We start from the raw sequence: 16,311 nt of genomic DNA, 5'->3' as shown, positions 1-16,311 counted from the left end.
AACACAGCCATAAAAATATATATATATATATATCTAAAACCATATTAACTTAGCGAAGAAAAGTATGAAACGTTTTATTTTTCTTCTAAAATTCGGACACGAGATATTTTCCCATAGATACACGACAATACTTAACTTTTTTGAAAAATGTCTGAATAATTTACATAATATCTCGTTGTATGCACTGTATATATATATATATACGTGCTTAGAGCAAAAACTTTTTAGTCCAGTACATTTAACGATCCGAATAGTGCTTCACACCCCCCCCCCGCTACCACTTGTATACATATATATGTATGTAAGTATGTGTATGTTGTATGTGCAGAAGAACAGTCTTTCCGCACGGATGAATGAAATTTATGCGGTATTTTTCTTCATCTCTCTAACTTGCCAACAGACGGATTTCGGCGGAAAATTTGAATCTTACACTTTCTCGTGTGGTAAAACGCAGTGGGTGTTTTATTACATTCGAATAATTCAAACCGAAAATATGACGCGTTTCAGTGCATGCCAGCAAAAACAATAGTTTCCTTTAAAGACTGTATATATTGTCGTGCGTTTCTCTCTTTTTTTTTTTATTTACGTTGCGTTACATCAACTCTTTTAGATTTTTCGTTTGTTAAATTTTTTACCCAAAAAAAGTTTAAAACTACTATCATACTCATATGTTTACTCGCAGCGACAAGCCGCGTTGTAATTGGTCGAACTGTTGTAATACACCATTTCATCTTAAAAATCGTACTGTTTTTAAATCATATTTTTTCAAACTCGGTCCGTCATACAACAAAACAGTCTGGCTATAAAAACAATGTTTACATCACAACGGACGTTTAAAAATCACCAAACATTTTTATACATTTGTTGGTGTTTTAGGCGATTTTTGTTAGTCGGCGATGTCTTATATTTCTCACCAAACTAGTGCCATATTAAAAAAAAAAAAAATTTTTTTCCCCGAATATTTATAGCATATTGAGTTTGGTTTTGTTGGCATCTTTCCCGACGTAAGATGGTAATGGCCATAATAATGAGTTTACGAGGAATAGATGGGGGTTCTAGAAAAATACCATGTCAGGAAAATACTTTAATATATATTTATACGCAAAACCCCTAACGCGCAATACTATAGTTTGTCATACTCAAACGATCGTCAGATTTTAACAATATATTCAAATATTACTGTACTTATAACACGTACTTGCAAATTTGAATAAACCAACGTACGCGTTAAAATATTATTAATACCTATAAAGCGTTCACACAATTCAATCTAATAAACAATTGACCTATTGTTTTCTTAATAACGTTGCTAATCATATATAATAAAAGATTTAAATCCTTTGTTATTCGAATATTTAAAATAATTAATACGTTTGAAAAAAATGAATGAAAATTAATATATTTTGAGCGTTTGAAATTAAAGATAAAACGATGATTCTAATCAGTACAATTGAAATGAAGCCTACGCTTTTTGTTTTACATTTTTTATACAAAAGTCTTTCCACCACTCTCTGCGATATCCGGCATAATGCATTTAAATGCGTTTAACATTTTTTTTTTTTTTTAAATATTTACTTTTAACCTTCAGTCAATAATCGTGATTTTCTCTGAATTTACAAACGTAGGCAGGATAGTTTCGTTAAGCCGGATCATGATGGCCAATTAACTCGTCCGCGATTACCATATAAACGACTGTGCGTTGTGCGGCAGATTTGAATGCCATCTGGAACTACTATTACTAAGTTCATAAAGCCGATGATTATAACATGCCGAGCGCATCGATAGGAAACAAATCGAAAACGTTTAGTTACGACGAATAGGCGTTTGAAAACGTTCTCGTTTTCGTTTGCGGATTTATTAATACGTATAAATACTTGCGTAAGATGAGAATTTTGGGCGCGTCATCGGTAATTTCCCCGCGTAGCAGCTTATCAAAATATATGCGATGATAATGATTAGGGCAGAGAAGTTATAGGAGGTAAAATTGGAAAAATATGAACATAAAAAATTGAAAATATGCATTCAAACCATTAAATATGCAAAATAATACGTACAAAAAAAATTATATTTTAGTGAAATAATATAATTAGATATAAAAGATAAATCATTGCACAACTAATGTTTTTTTAAAAATATTTTCTACATCGAATGATCGGCGATTATCAACAGCCAGTATAGATTTCTTGAAACTAACCTAACCATAATAACTATTATAAAAACTACTTTAATAATATCATTATTAATGATAGTCGTTATGGTTCGTGAAAACAATATGTTTGAAATTGCTACCCGGCATAAAACTTCTAATGGTACATGTTCCATTGACAACACGCGTAAAATGGACTTCGAATCCGAAATAACAGGTCCGTCTACAGAAGCGTGCGGCCGCGGTTGAAACCGAAAACCGTATCCATCCAAAATATTACCCAATTAAACAGGCGAGGGGAGCTGTGGTGGTATTCTCGTGTACGTCGTTTTCTCGCGTGTCTGGAGTTCAAAAGAACTAAAAGAAAAATAACCCACAATCGAGTGTTGCGCGGCGGTAAAGAAAACAACTTGTCGTCGTTAATAAAAAAAAAAAAAAGAAGGAAAAGAGTCCATGGGCTGTTTACGTGTTGATTAATGGACAATCGGGACGAAGGGGAAATGGTGAAATTTTGATTTGTCTCTTTCGTCTGTTCCCTTGCCAAATGACCCAGCGGCAACCGACGTATATTATTTATAAAATACGTCCGAAAATGCACGATATTTTAACATGGCTCTTCCCCGGCAACGTCGAGTTTATTACACAACGTGGTGGTGGCTCGGAACTACTTGTCTTTACAGAGTGACGTAAAGAATATAAATGTTTGCGCGTATATGTGCCCGAGCGAGACTGCTATTGTGATTTCATTAACCTCAATCAAAATAATTTATTTTACATCGTCGTTGTCAGCGTGTAAGAAAAAAAAAAAAAATAAATAAATAAATAATAGTATAGAAGTTCTGATTTCCACGACAGTGTTGTGTGTACGTTATCTACGTGTCGTATGTACCGAGGATTATTCAAATTGAAGATTAAATGACGTTATATACGAAAACATATTACTGATGTGCATTGTATTTGATCAGATTTAGAGGCTACGGATAAGGTAAATCTTCTTCGCCGATGAATTAGTATAAATGAGCTCGTAGCATTTCTCTCATTCTCTCGAGTACGTTACCTACACACTACACGGCTACGCGTATATGGATATAAAGTGCGCGTGCGCCCGTGTATGTGCGTATATACATTTCACCCGTATTTTTATAGCGTTCAACGCAGCATTGAGAAGTATACATTAAATGTGTATGAAACTATTTTGTTGCGTCGGAATCGATTGTCTCGGGTCTCCTAACAAATAGCAGACGCAGGGGTTCTTGAAAATATTTCCCTTTTAAGGGTTGTAAAGAAAGAAATAAATAAAAACAAAAATAATAATATCAATATCGCAGTTTTGGGGGCCTATCCCTATATTTAACAAATTACAACTAATTTAAAAAAAGGTATTATATTTTTTTATTATTATTTATTTATTTTTTTTTTGCCTCACACACATGGCATGCTATTTAATTTATACTCTCACCTCAGCGGGCGGTAGCTCGTTATTTATCAAATAACCGAAACATCCCCTCGTTTAATCATATTTTATAATAATCTTCAGGTTTAATAATAACAACAAAAGCGACGACGACGCCCAGGTTTCGTATTTCCTACTAGAGAGGCGTGATCGTGCCCAAAGACAAACTCGGCGCTGCAGAGATAACGCGTTGTATTTCGGCCTATAGCTTCTGTAATTCGCGTTCGTGACATCGAACAACTACGAAACTTATTACCACCTACATCGAACCAACCATATCGTCGTTGTAGCTGCAGCATCAAAATATGTGTACGCTAAGCACGTTTCCTATTTAAGAGCATACCCGATCCCTATTGGTCTATGCCATAAATTATAAAATCGACAGTTCAATTAATATTCTCAGGCCAGTGTCGTCGGGCACTATAGCGATAACATCGGTAGAAAACAGAAAAAATAATTGTAATGCACACTTCAGCGTTGTATGTAAGTGCATTGTGGAAATTGTAGTTTTATTTTTTTCGTCCGACCCGTGAACATTAACGACTAAGCAGTTTTAATGAGCTATTATATTTTATATTAAAATCTGGTTTGATCGTTAAAAAGTTTTAAGGTAGACGTAAAAAATGCAAGTATGATCTATAAAAACTTTATATTTTTATCATTTTTCGCAAAAGAAAATTTATTTACAAGTAATGTTCCATCTTTTGGATTTCCTTGCACTTTCTTATGATAACATTAAAAAATAACAAAACTATATAATTTTCTCAAAACACTTTTATGATGAACTTAAATACATTATATTAACATTCGTTCATTTCAATAAAAAACTTATAAATTTACTAGATAATCGATTAACAACATGCGGATCTCCATATTACCGTATACAAGTAGTATATTCAGTTTTACAAAACCAAAATAAATTATTTTTGTACATTTTAAAATAATACTTAGAAAAAAAAAAGGATCACTGTGGTTTCTTTCAAATTAATTCTTAATTCCTTTTAATGTCGCAACGCATATTTAAAACAATTTGTCAACGGTTTTTAGTCACCGAACACTGAATCTAGTAGTGTTTATAATATATGATTAAATTAATATATTGTAGTAATATACGCTTAGGGCGTATATCAAGCGTACACATAGTGTAACATTAAAAATTTTCAAGTATTATTTCACAACTACCGTCAAAGTAATAAACCAGATGTTAACGGACTGTCTCAGAAACGGCGATTAAAATTTCAGTTCACACCGTTTTCACTAAATTTCAAACACTTCGCTGGTCGGCGCACATTCTTTTCAGACGGCACTACGTACACAGAGGGATGTGATATGAAACACTCGGGTAAACGCGCTGTGACCGTACAGTCGACTATATTCTATAATAACATGGAACCGCGCGCGATGGACTGAGTCGATACGATCTTCCAGGGTTTTTATTTTATTTTTTTATTTATTTTTATTTTTTATATACATGTACAGGAATTAATTGGTATACAACTCGTCGTGACCAGATATTCTGTACACGTATACAAAGAATACGTCGAAACATATGGGGTGATAGCGCACATAACCTTTTAACAAGACACGATAAATCGAAGGAGGTGTTAAACGGCCCATTTCTTATTGTGTAATTAGTTGGGATGTATTAGTAAACGCCTATAGTTGATCCGACGGTTTTATCTTTTATTTCATGGACACCTCCACCACCGCCGCCGCCGTCATTACCACATGATTAATACGATATTACGATTTTATATTAGGTTCTAAAATTTATATGTACAAATAACCAAACGTTCGGGAGTATACATTACCGTGGTTTTAAACAATATTCTGTAAGCTGTACAATATTATAATAATAACAAATATTATTATAATGTGGAGTGTCCATATGCAACGGTATTTATGCGTCATTATAACGTTGGATACTTTCAGTAGTGATTAAAAAAATTATTTTCAAACGAAAAATAGTTATACTGTTACAAAACGTTTCAGTACTTCAAACATGAATAAATTTCAAATAAAGCAATATTAATGTGGTCATAGAGATAAATCTAACATATCGATGGGCTCACAACAAAAATAAACCTTTTGTCCTAATTTATTTTTCACTCTTGTTTTACATTATTTTCAAGCCATAATATCTATTCGTGTTTGTGAGTTATAATTTATGTTTCACAAAATGTTCTTATAATATCTCACCGTTAAACCGTGAAAAGGAAAATAAATAAAATAGAAATCTATTCCGCATCTGTCAAACAGGGCGGTCGTAATATATGGATCACCACCACTATATGACCGGAGATAATCGTTTGTTTCGTGTAATACACATAATGCACGCGGGGTTTAATGGATTCAGATAAAATGTACTTGTATGTAACAGTTCGAAATAAAAATTAATATTACTATCGATCTCGAGAAAAAAAAATACTTAAATAAAAAATTTGAATTCCGAAGTAGTTTCAACGAGTTTTCGTTGAAAATGTTTCGAATTAAAATTATAAAAACGAAAACAATATTACAGTCATGTCGAGCAGAGCAGCGCGGTTATGTACACACAATAGGTTATTACGCCTATTTGCTTGAAATTAAATTAGTGTAAGTGTGATAATAAAATTCTTCGCCCGGTAATTTCGTACATTTTTAATGGAGGACAACGACAACACAGCAGAAGTAGTATAAAATAACATTAAATGATATTATAATGATTTTTAAACATTCCGAGTGTATCCCGAACACATTGACGTAATGCGCGCGGTAAATGAAATTAAATCGAAAACGTAAAACATACGAAGCGACAACGAACTTTTTTTACGATCGTTTTCGTCTACAACACGAAAAATAAAAAAATATATTAATAATAACGAGCAAACAGACAAATGATAAAATAAAAAATGAAAAACCTTTCCGGGAACCTCGGTATCGTTTACTTCACGGGTTCACGACCGGACAACGTATACCTGTACGCACCCGACGACCGGTCACGTTTGGTTTGACGACAAGTCGCGCGGGCGTTGCACGGCGAAACGGGTGTATACAGGTTACCCGTGTTGCCATGCACATCCGTGAAAACCTTGTCGAATCGACGGTCGCAACGACACAGCTCGTCGTCTTCGAAACGTCTTTTGGGCGACCGCCGACGCATGAAACGATCGATTGTGAACGGGGAAAAAAAAAAAAAACAAATAATTACGTTTATACAAACGTGTAACTATTCAGACGTACGCGTTTTACGGCGGACCGTCGGCAGCGATACCGCCCGACGGTTCGAAAACCGAAAATCCGTGTACAGCATAATCGTTTTGGTTCAATAGACCGGAACGATTATTGTACGTGGTACGGCCGCGATGTTTACAGTGGCCAATCGGCCTTTTAATTAAATGCCTTCGCTCCCTTTTGCACGGTTATGTTGTATATTACATGATATTTATCGTGCGCGACATTCCGCCGTCGCCCGCCCGTTCGTTCGAAAACCATATATGTACGTATATTATTATTATATAATATGTACAGGGTGTTTCAGCACGGTTCGACGAACGAAATAGCTCTTCATATTCTGTTCGACACTTTTGGATTTTCGTTTTCAAATAATATCATGGTACTGCGCTACGGCGATAATGGTTTAAACATTTTTATCGTTTTTGAATCGTTTTACATTATTAAATTTGATACAGAGATAGATTATACCTCCGGAGAAGGATATAGGCGCTACGTTTGGCGCGATAAAAAATAAACAGAAATATCAGTGTACCCGATAAGGCCCGAACAAGCAGTTGTTGTTTTTTGTTGCTATAACAACCATAAAAACGGAAAGGAATCAACCTCACTGTCACACACCTCAATGCGCATCTAGAAAATGGAGAACGTGTTTATTTTACTGAAAATAATTTTCAACATTTCGGATGATTTACTCTTAAAAATGCATAGCTTCAACACCGAGTAACACCTATAATAAGTTGAACACTCACAATTTGATCAGACTTTAAATAATGTAAGATATTAATCCATTAAAAACTATGTTCAAAGCGAGTAGAAACCGGGTAACTAGTTTCTTATAAATTAGGTCATTCATTTATTACAATTTTTCAGATTTTTCGAAAATTTCATTATTTTATAAATTCAATTAGGGTATTAGTAATAAAGCAAACAGTAATAAAACATACGAATTATGACGATTTTCGAATACTAAAAACAAAGCACAGAAATCCAACGGATTAATTTCGATTAGGATTATATACACTGAATATTTAGTAAACATCAGATTTACAAAAAGGGTAATTTCGAATTTTTCCTAAAATATTCGAATAAAATTTTAAATTTTTAATTGAAATTTTAAAGGCGAGAGGGAAAATAAATTGTAATCTACGATGGACATATGGAGTCATAATAACATATTTGTATCACAAAAAAAAAAAGGAAAAAAAAATATTGAATTGAACAAAAGTTATTTCGTTTATCGAATTATTCTGAAACACCCTGTATATATTAATATTCACGACATACATTAGAGTTTTATGTACATACGACGCGCATGATCCATCCGGCTGCACTGCACCCCGTCCTTTATGGAAGGTATCTATGTACGTGAGTGTGACTACCGTGGGTTTTCGCGATGCTGATAAAATGAATGTGTTTCCACGAAAATATTATATAATATTATAAAATATATATATATATAATGATGTACTGCAGTTGAAAAAAAAATCTGGCGCGTGTGATTTCTATAGGGGTGTACTTTTTAACGTCGCTAAAGTTGTGTAAATTAGCTTTCTGAAACCGAGCGCCCAAATTAAATTTTTTCCCTGGTTCGTTCGAAAATGGTTAGGTTAGGTTAGGTTAACCTAACCTAACCTAACCTAACTGCGGTTTCGACAAATTCTCCGTTTTACTCGGTAAAAACATTAACAAACAACGTTGTTTACATTAATTAATTCGAATTTAGATTCACAGTAAATATTTCAAATTTTAAAGCGTCCCGTTAAAGAGCGTTTAAAATAAAAAAAAAAAACAATGCTCAACTGATACATATTTTTCACACTCCCGATGAATTGTGTTTTGCGTATGTATAATAATAACTTAATAAATGCATAAAAGCAAAACAATAATTTAATGTGAATAAAAAAATTTTATACCATGTGTGGGCCGAGACTATATTATTAAACACTATTATGAGCTTATAACAATTAAAATATGTAGTAGGAAGTTGTAATTAGTGTAAATGTTTAGTATAATGAATTGTTTTACTACGCGTCAAAAAAAACATTAGTTCACCGTGCACAATACTATTTTCAACGTAATTGAAATATTTTCCGTTTAAAAATCTTTAAAAAAACGATTGCATATACACGTTCAAATATACTTTTAAATCAAACCGATTTTCTAGAAAATTAATAATCTTATATTTCGGTTCATAAACCAAGTATATTGTCATCTCGTTATGTGTATAAATAAAATAAAATCAAACCATTAAAATATGATATTACAGTGTATAATAGTTTATTGCTTTTGATTATTACATATTTCTATTTCGTTCGAAAATGTAATAAGAGAAACTGATGTTATCGTATAGTTTACACTTCTGCAGCAATTTTAGAAATTGGACTAGTGCGTTCATAAAGTATACTTTAGGATTACGGCATTAAGAGCATGTCACAGACTTAACTGTAGTAAAAATTATATTCTCTCGTTCAATTTAGTTAAAACGCGTTACTTTAAAGTTTAAATCGGGTACTAAAAAAATAACTGGGTTTTACCAAAACATTTAAATATACTTAAGACCGGTTTAATTCGACTGTATTGTTATAAATTTCATTAATTCAGAGATTTATACCGACATGAATTCGCTTTATTTTTTTTGAAAACACGTCCATACGTATATAATGCGTATTACAGGTATATTGCGTAACCAAATCAACGTCGATTAGAATCACATTCAAGCACGAATATATGAGGGGGGCATGGGGACTGAATCCTCTCTTATAATATTGTAGAACCATAGGGACGCAGGTTCTTAAAATATTTAAAAAATCAGACATAAGAAAGACTTCGAATAAATCGACATAAACAGCGAATCATGACATTAACTCGATTTACTAGCTCCCCCCTTTTTTAATTTCTAGACGCACACACGTCTCGCGTGCGCATCACACAACTATTCCCGAGCAGACTTTGCCGGTGCGGAAGCCGCGGCTGCTCGGGGGGGGGAGAGCAGTGTCCTCGTCGTAATTGTACGTAAATCGCTTCTGGGGTTGTTCTCTTGGCTTTCGAACAATACGATTCGGAATTGATCGCGGCGCCCCTGACCCAGAGCTCATTTTGGAGGTTATCTCCGTGGGTACAACGCGCGTGAAGCCTCGAGGGTCACCCGTCGAACCGTTTACGCTTCGTATTGCTCCTATTGCTCGTCGTCATTACAATGCTGGACCCGGAGGAGTCGGATTAATTAGCAGCAGCAGCAATGCGCGTTCTTCTTCTTTTACTCATCTGTTTCTTATCCTCTTCCTCCTCCTCCTCCTACTACTACTCGCAGCCTTCACCGAATTCGTAACGTCTACTCGAAACGCGTTACAACCAAAATATTATATACACCCGAAGCTATACATATCTATATGTAACATGTTTGTTGAAGTATATGAAGAACCGTCCGGGTTGTGGAGTTTAATTCGATTGTACGCGCGCACGCACGGCACAAACACGGATTGTCTTTGGACGCAGATAATTGAATTCACCCGCGCTTTTTCAATACGGTCGTCGCCGTCGTCTTCGCTTCCGGACGTACACGGTCAATTAAAATCCCGGACCACCGAAGTGGAAAAAAAATCACCCTTTTGTACGTGTAAGCACACCTACTACTATACGTGCGCATGCCGACACAACAATATATCAACTTGAACGCAAACTCGATATGACTTTTGTATCTCTTGTGTTTTGATTAATCTCCACGAATATCAATTATAAAAGTACTAAATCCAATCTATACAGTGTCACTAGACGCGTGTACTCGGTAAACAAGTTTTAATAACAACGGTTATATGCGTACACATGTGTAAAATCGTTTCTTTCCTCTCTCTCTCTCTCTCCTTTCTCGTCCGAACGAATGCAGTCAAATTATTATCGAGATAATTACATCACATTACACTCGAACATTATTAATCCAAATGTTCAATACGGTTAATATATGTTATTTGATTACAAACTAAATCACATGTTTATAATTTTTATACTTGCGCATGCGTACTCTTACCGGATTTATAATTATAAAATACGACAACCGCAGTGAGATATTCTACGGCTGTTCATGAAGAATTATCATATTTAGCGCGAATATAAAAGTACGTCATTATTCCAAAACAATACGAAAACAATTGAATTACGATTCCGGATGCGAGTGCAAAAACAATAATTGAATATTGTTCAACGACTGAAAGATACATATATATCGGCATAATGCAAACGTACATTGTTTTAAGACCTAGACGACGGCGATATATATTTTTTCAAGCATATTTTCACGGAAGAATTTTAATATATTACATTAATCAATTAAATTAAAAGTACTTGAAAAGTTTGTTCGTGACTGCAAGTGTCCACAGTGGTTATCCTTGTGTACTCATTAACGTCCATCAAGCGTGTTCGGTTATAAATGTAATGAAAAAACTTTTCGTTTTCTTTAATACAAAATCACCTTAGACACGCGCACACCTACCAATCCGTAGTAATTATTTTTATTGGACTTGAACGGGATAATTTATTCGTGAGCAAATATAATATCTATTACCGTTATATTGCAGTGATTTATAAATTGAACTTGCGTTCGTATACGTTCCGTAGTAATAACTCGTTTAATCTGAAATAACTGTTTTATATACAACGATTTTCGAAGAAATAATCTACTGTTATTGTTACAACTAATTTTTTTTTGCTATTAGCACTGATCTATGATTTTTAATGATTTATTCGTCTCACGATTTAATTTATGATCGATTACACTTTATTTTTACTACACTTTATTAGGATACGCTGATAGATGTAATTCTGAAAGAACTAAGTGAAACTGTAATTAATGTTATCATTTATCAGCAATAAGATTGGATTTTTCAAATTAAAGTGATCTTAAATAAAAATTAGTAATACATATTAACCAAACCAGACGAAAATTGTTATAATCGTTATAAAGGCCGTAACATTATTATTACTGCGTTATTATTAGTTCCCGTGGTGATGGTGTATGTATGTGAACGCGGCCTAAAAGCCGAGTATCCTTATGGGAAAAATAACCACTAGGTTTATCGACTAGAAACACGAAAGGCTGGATTGATGCGACACAAACACGCAACCTCGATCGAAACAATAATAATTGTTTCTTCCAAGGTATCCCGCTGTTGATAAACCCTCACTCACAAAAAAATATACAAATAAATAAAAACTGATCATATTAATTTGATGATAATTTAAAACGAAAATAACTAAAGAAAAACACATAAATAAAATTTCTCAGCCAAGACATGGTCTAGACGCATGTGGTTAAGGTGTGTAATTTTTTTTATCTGCTATTTCAAATTTTAAAGTTTTACATTTTTATTAATTTGATTTAAGAACATTATTGCACGAACATTAATGTACATTATTTTTTAAATATAAATAATTTATTGCATTGACCTACTTATCTGTGTAATATTTATTATTTTTATAAACTTTTTACAAATAAAGGCACAAAAAAAAAATGTCGACTAATAATATTATTATTATATATTTATATTGATATATTTATATAATATATAATACTATATATAATAGTAGCTGATGTAAGTGTCGGGGAGTACACTTTCGAAGCGGTAAACGATTTCAAATACTTAGGTACTAACATAAATAAGAACAACAATATGCATAATGAAATAAAATTAAGAATCTCAGCAGCCAATAAAGGCTTTTTTTGGATTATTGAAACTATTTAAATCTAAACTCCTATCTAAAAAATCAAAGATCAACCTATATCTGAGCTACTTACGCCCAGTCTTGGCGTATGGCTGCGAAACGTGGTCGGTGACAAAAGGAGACGAAGAGAAACTGCTAATCTTCGAAAGGAAAATACTCCGCCGAATCTATGGTCCTATCTACGAAAATGGAGATTATCGAATAAGAACAAATGAGGAAATATACCAGCTATTCCAAAAACCAAATATAAAAGCATTCATTAGAAGCAAGAGACTTGAATGGGCTGGGCACTTATGGAGAGAGAATGGCATATGCAAGCAAGTTCTGATGGGCAGAATTAATGGTAGAAGACCCAGAGGCCGTCCCAGACATAGATGGATGGACACTATAAAATCAGACCTAGCAAAGATTGCACCAGAGACAGAACTAGCAGGAAGTGGAAATAGAGAGAAGTGGCAAGAAATTGTGGAAGCAGCGAAGGTCCTCAACGGACTATAAAAGCTATAAAAAAAAAAAAAAAAATATTTATATAATAAAATTACTTTTTTTCGTCCAAATGCAGGAAAATCAAAATGAAACTTAATTTTACTTCAACTTTATTTCTAATTTATTTAGGAGAGTACCATTTGATTTTTTGAATAAAACTTTGTACAAATCATACGGGTGAAAAACAATCATATCCGTTTTAATAAAAAAATAAAATCCAAATAAAATCGCAAAATAAAATCCTCAACTTTAAAAAATTTCACTGAACATAATAGTAGTAGAAGGCCGATTCTGTATCTTCTCCAGTTTTCACATCCATCCAGAGGAGTGACTTCCTTTCTTTTAATACATTACATATTTTTAGTTAATGTCTAATGATTTAAAAGTACACGCAATAATGTTGAAAATTTCTAAAATTTTCAGATGCACATAAACAGCAAAACGGCAGAGACTTTTCGAGTTCATTGAAACACTTGCCGGAATACAAATCGGACTCGTACGTTATTATTGTTATTATGTATATATTTATTGATATTTCTGGACAGTCTGAAGCAACACCGAGAGATCTCACTGCAGTTTCGCGGACAACGTTAGAGTAATTGTTTTTTTTTTTTTTAAGTGCTCAAGATAAGTATACACCTATTGCGAGAGCAAGTGATGTTCCGACCGAAACGCAACGGGGTCGGCCTTGAAATGTCTGCGCCCTCGGGTAACAAGAATAGCAATGATAGTAACAATAATAATACCTACTATAATAGAGATAATGCGTAATAAAACCGATAGTGTTCGCGAGTCAGCGAATATTATAATGAATTATGTTCATAAAAACGTATGGGCGGTACCCGCGTGTGCCATTTCGTACGAGATATAAAGTCTACCCGTTGCCGTCGCGCACTGCACGTTTATCGTCTATGAGCCGAGGCGTTTATCCCGCGCGTCGTCCTGCACAACCGCACTGCATTGTCCTGTGGCTGCTGTACTTGTTCCCGCAGTGGTGCAGAGCTGTGTTCGGCGATGTCGATAACGCACGGGCCAGGCACTCGAAAACGAAATAGAAAATCAAAAAAAAAAAAAATCTGCGCCGTCCGCAATTGTTAACACGTGCTGCCGTCGCGTCAGAACGTTCACTCTCGAACGAATCGAAAGGCTTGCACGTGCATTTCGTCGGTGCCACTCGGCACACCGTTATTTGATGATTGATACGATTGATGCACTATCAGTGGAAGCATCAGACCAGACGATAAGGGGGAAAGGAATGATCTCCCCCGGGCCAGGAATTTTGAGAGGGTTCGGAAATTAGGGACTACAAATTATTAAAAATTAAACACAATTAACGGTAAGAATTTAATGAAAACTGCAGAAAAAATTAAGATATACTCCCCGGGCCCGGGTTTCTCTTTCCACGGCCCTGGGTAACATGCAGTCTCACGTGAATCGTATTAGTTACCATAGGCGTACGCAAATGTTATCCGCAGGGGGCCCTCAAAAAAAGTGAACCAAAGATTCTTGTACTAAAGACTACTAGTATAATTAAATATTTTAAATTTTATAAATTATTTATTTAATTCAATATGCAAATATAACTCCATCCTTCTGTCCACAGGAGTAAGGTTTTTGAATGTATCAATTACATTTTCAATTTTTATATTATATGCAAGTTCTGATTATTCTCATTAATAATTAATAACTTTATTACATTTATTACATTTATTCACAGATATCAATTCTATACTATGAGATTAAAACTGGCTTTACTTTATTCATGTAAAATGTAAAAATGTTCACTATCTTGTATAGTATAAATATACATTTATTAAAAAAAAGCCAGAGTTCGCAGAGGGGGGCGCGGTCCATTCACCCCCCTTTCGTGCGCACGCCTATGTTAGTAACCGATATGAGCGTTCACGTATAGGGGCCAGGGGTAAGGACTAAAATTCGAGTCCGTACAGTGGTAAATATTTATTGGACAGTAATCGAAAATAGTTTGCTGTATTTCACAATGCGTTGTGCAAGCATTCGTTTTGGTAGCAAGATTTGTGCACGGTAAACGAATCGCTCGAAATATTTCATTCACCGGCCACGGTAAAAATGTAGTATTATACAAACTAATCGTACGTTCGGTCTTCGCGGAGGGGTGCCGAAAAATGAAAGGAAAAATCTTCGAAACAAATATATTAAACGGGAATTAATCTGATTCCATCACATGAAAATAAAACAACAAGATAATGAATTTAACGACATAATTTATAGCTGTTGTACGGCTATTCGGTGTAAACCGAACGAGCGGTATCATGTAAACGTCTGTGTTATCATACACTTTAAATCGTAAATTAAATCTCCTTGAAGATACTAATAAATAATAATCCGTTGACATTCGCCTTGGTCTATGTGGTATGGGGTGGATTTGGTCGATTTTAACTTTTTGAAAACAGTGAAAACGCTTGTACGATAATTATTAAAAACCTCATTACAATGAACATAACTCCGCAGTAGTTCATAAATATTATCGCTCGTGTGCAGCTTTCTTGTTTAAACAAAATCGTGGCGTCCGTACGGCAGGCGCCGAATGAAGATTCAAATCAAATTACTTGGCACCCTATAGTTCCTTTATTCAATTATGAACAAAGTTCATGAAGCGAACTCCGACCGGTTTTGTTCACAACTTTGATAGTTATTTTTCATTGCGCTTACGTCGATTTCAGTTGATATATATATATATATATATATATATATTATAACATGACGTTTCATGTGATATTGTTAAACGAAAACCATTCGGACGTTGTGCTGCAACGCTTCCGGACTATGTCACCGTTCGTTTTCATAAATGTGATAGTATAGATATTCCATCAGCGCTCACTACGTCTATCGATCTGGTAATATTACTTGTGTTGTTTCGAATACTGTAGTATAAAACGGAATATACGAGTCACACAAAATTACCATAACCACTACTATATCATACATAATATTGCGAGGAAATCGTAAACGGCAACATGCATACACCACACACGGGTTGCAAACCACCACTCGTCAATTCGATGGCACTTACAGTGTTTTATAGTTATACAAATCCAGAGGACGATACGCGGATGGATAAAATAAAAACAATTGACGAATTTCAGCTGCGGTTATATCGTGTATACTCGATAAAATACCATAACAGTTTTTAAATGTACAAATACAGCCCGAACACAAATCGCAGTCGAAAAAATGTACATTAAACAAAATGTTATCATGGTTGAAAGTCGAAAATTGGTATTCGCAATGAAAAATAACTATAAAAATAAAAATA

At 34.2% G+C, this 16,311-nt stretch overlaps 1 protein-coding gene across 1 annotated transcript in view; it reads right to left on the bottom strand.

Moving 5' to 3' along the window:
- Positions 1 to 16,311, bottom strand: part of LOC112688598 (protein slit) — a 133,297-nt gene that overhangs the window by 80,391 nt on the left and 36,595 nt on the right. The window lies entirely within an intron of this gene.

This window comes from Sipha flava, unplaced genomic scaffold (assembly GCF_003268045.1).
Source record: "Sipha flava isolate LNK unplaced genomic scaffold, YSA_version1 111_pilon_pilon, whole genome shotgun sequence".
In the NCBI taxonomy this organism is placed as follows: Eukaryota; Metazoa; Arthropoda; class Insecta; order Hemiptera; family Aphididae; genus Sipha; species Sipha flava.
Note: the sequence above shows the minus strand (reverse complement) of the source record. Positions and strands in the feature narration are given on the sequence as shown.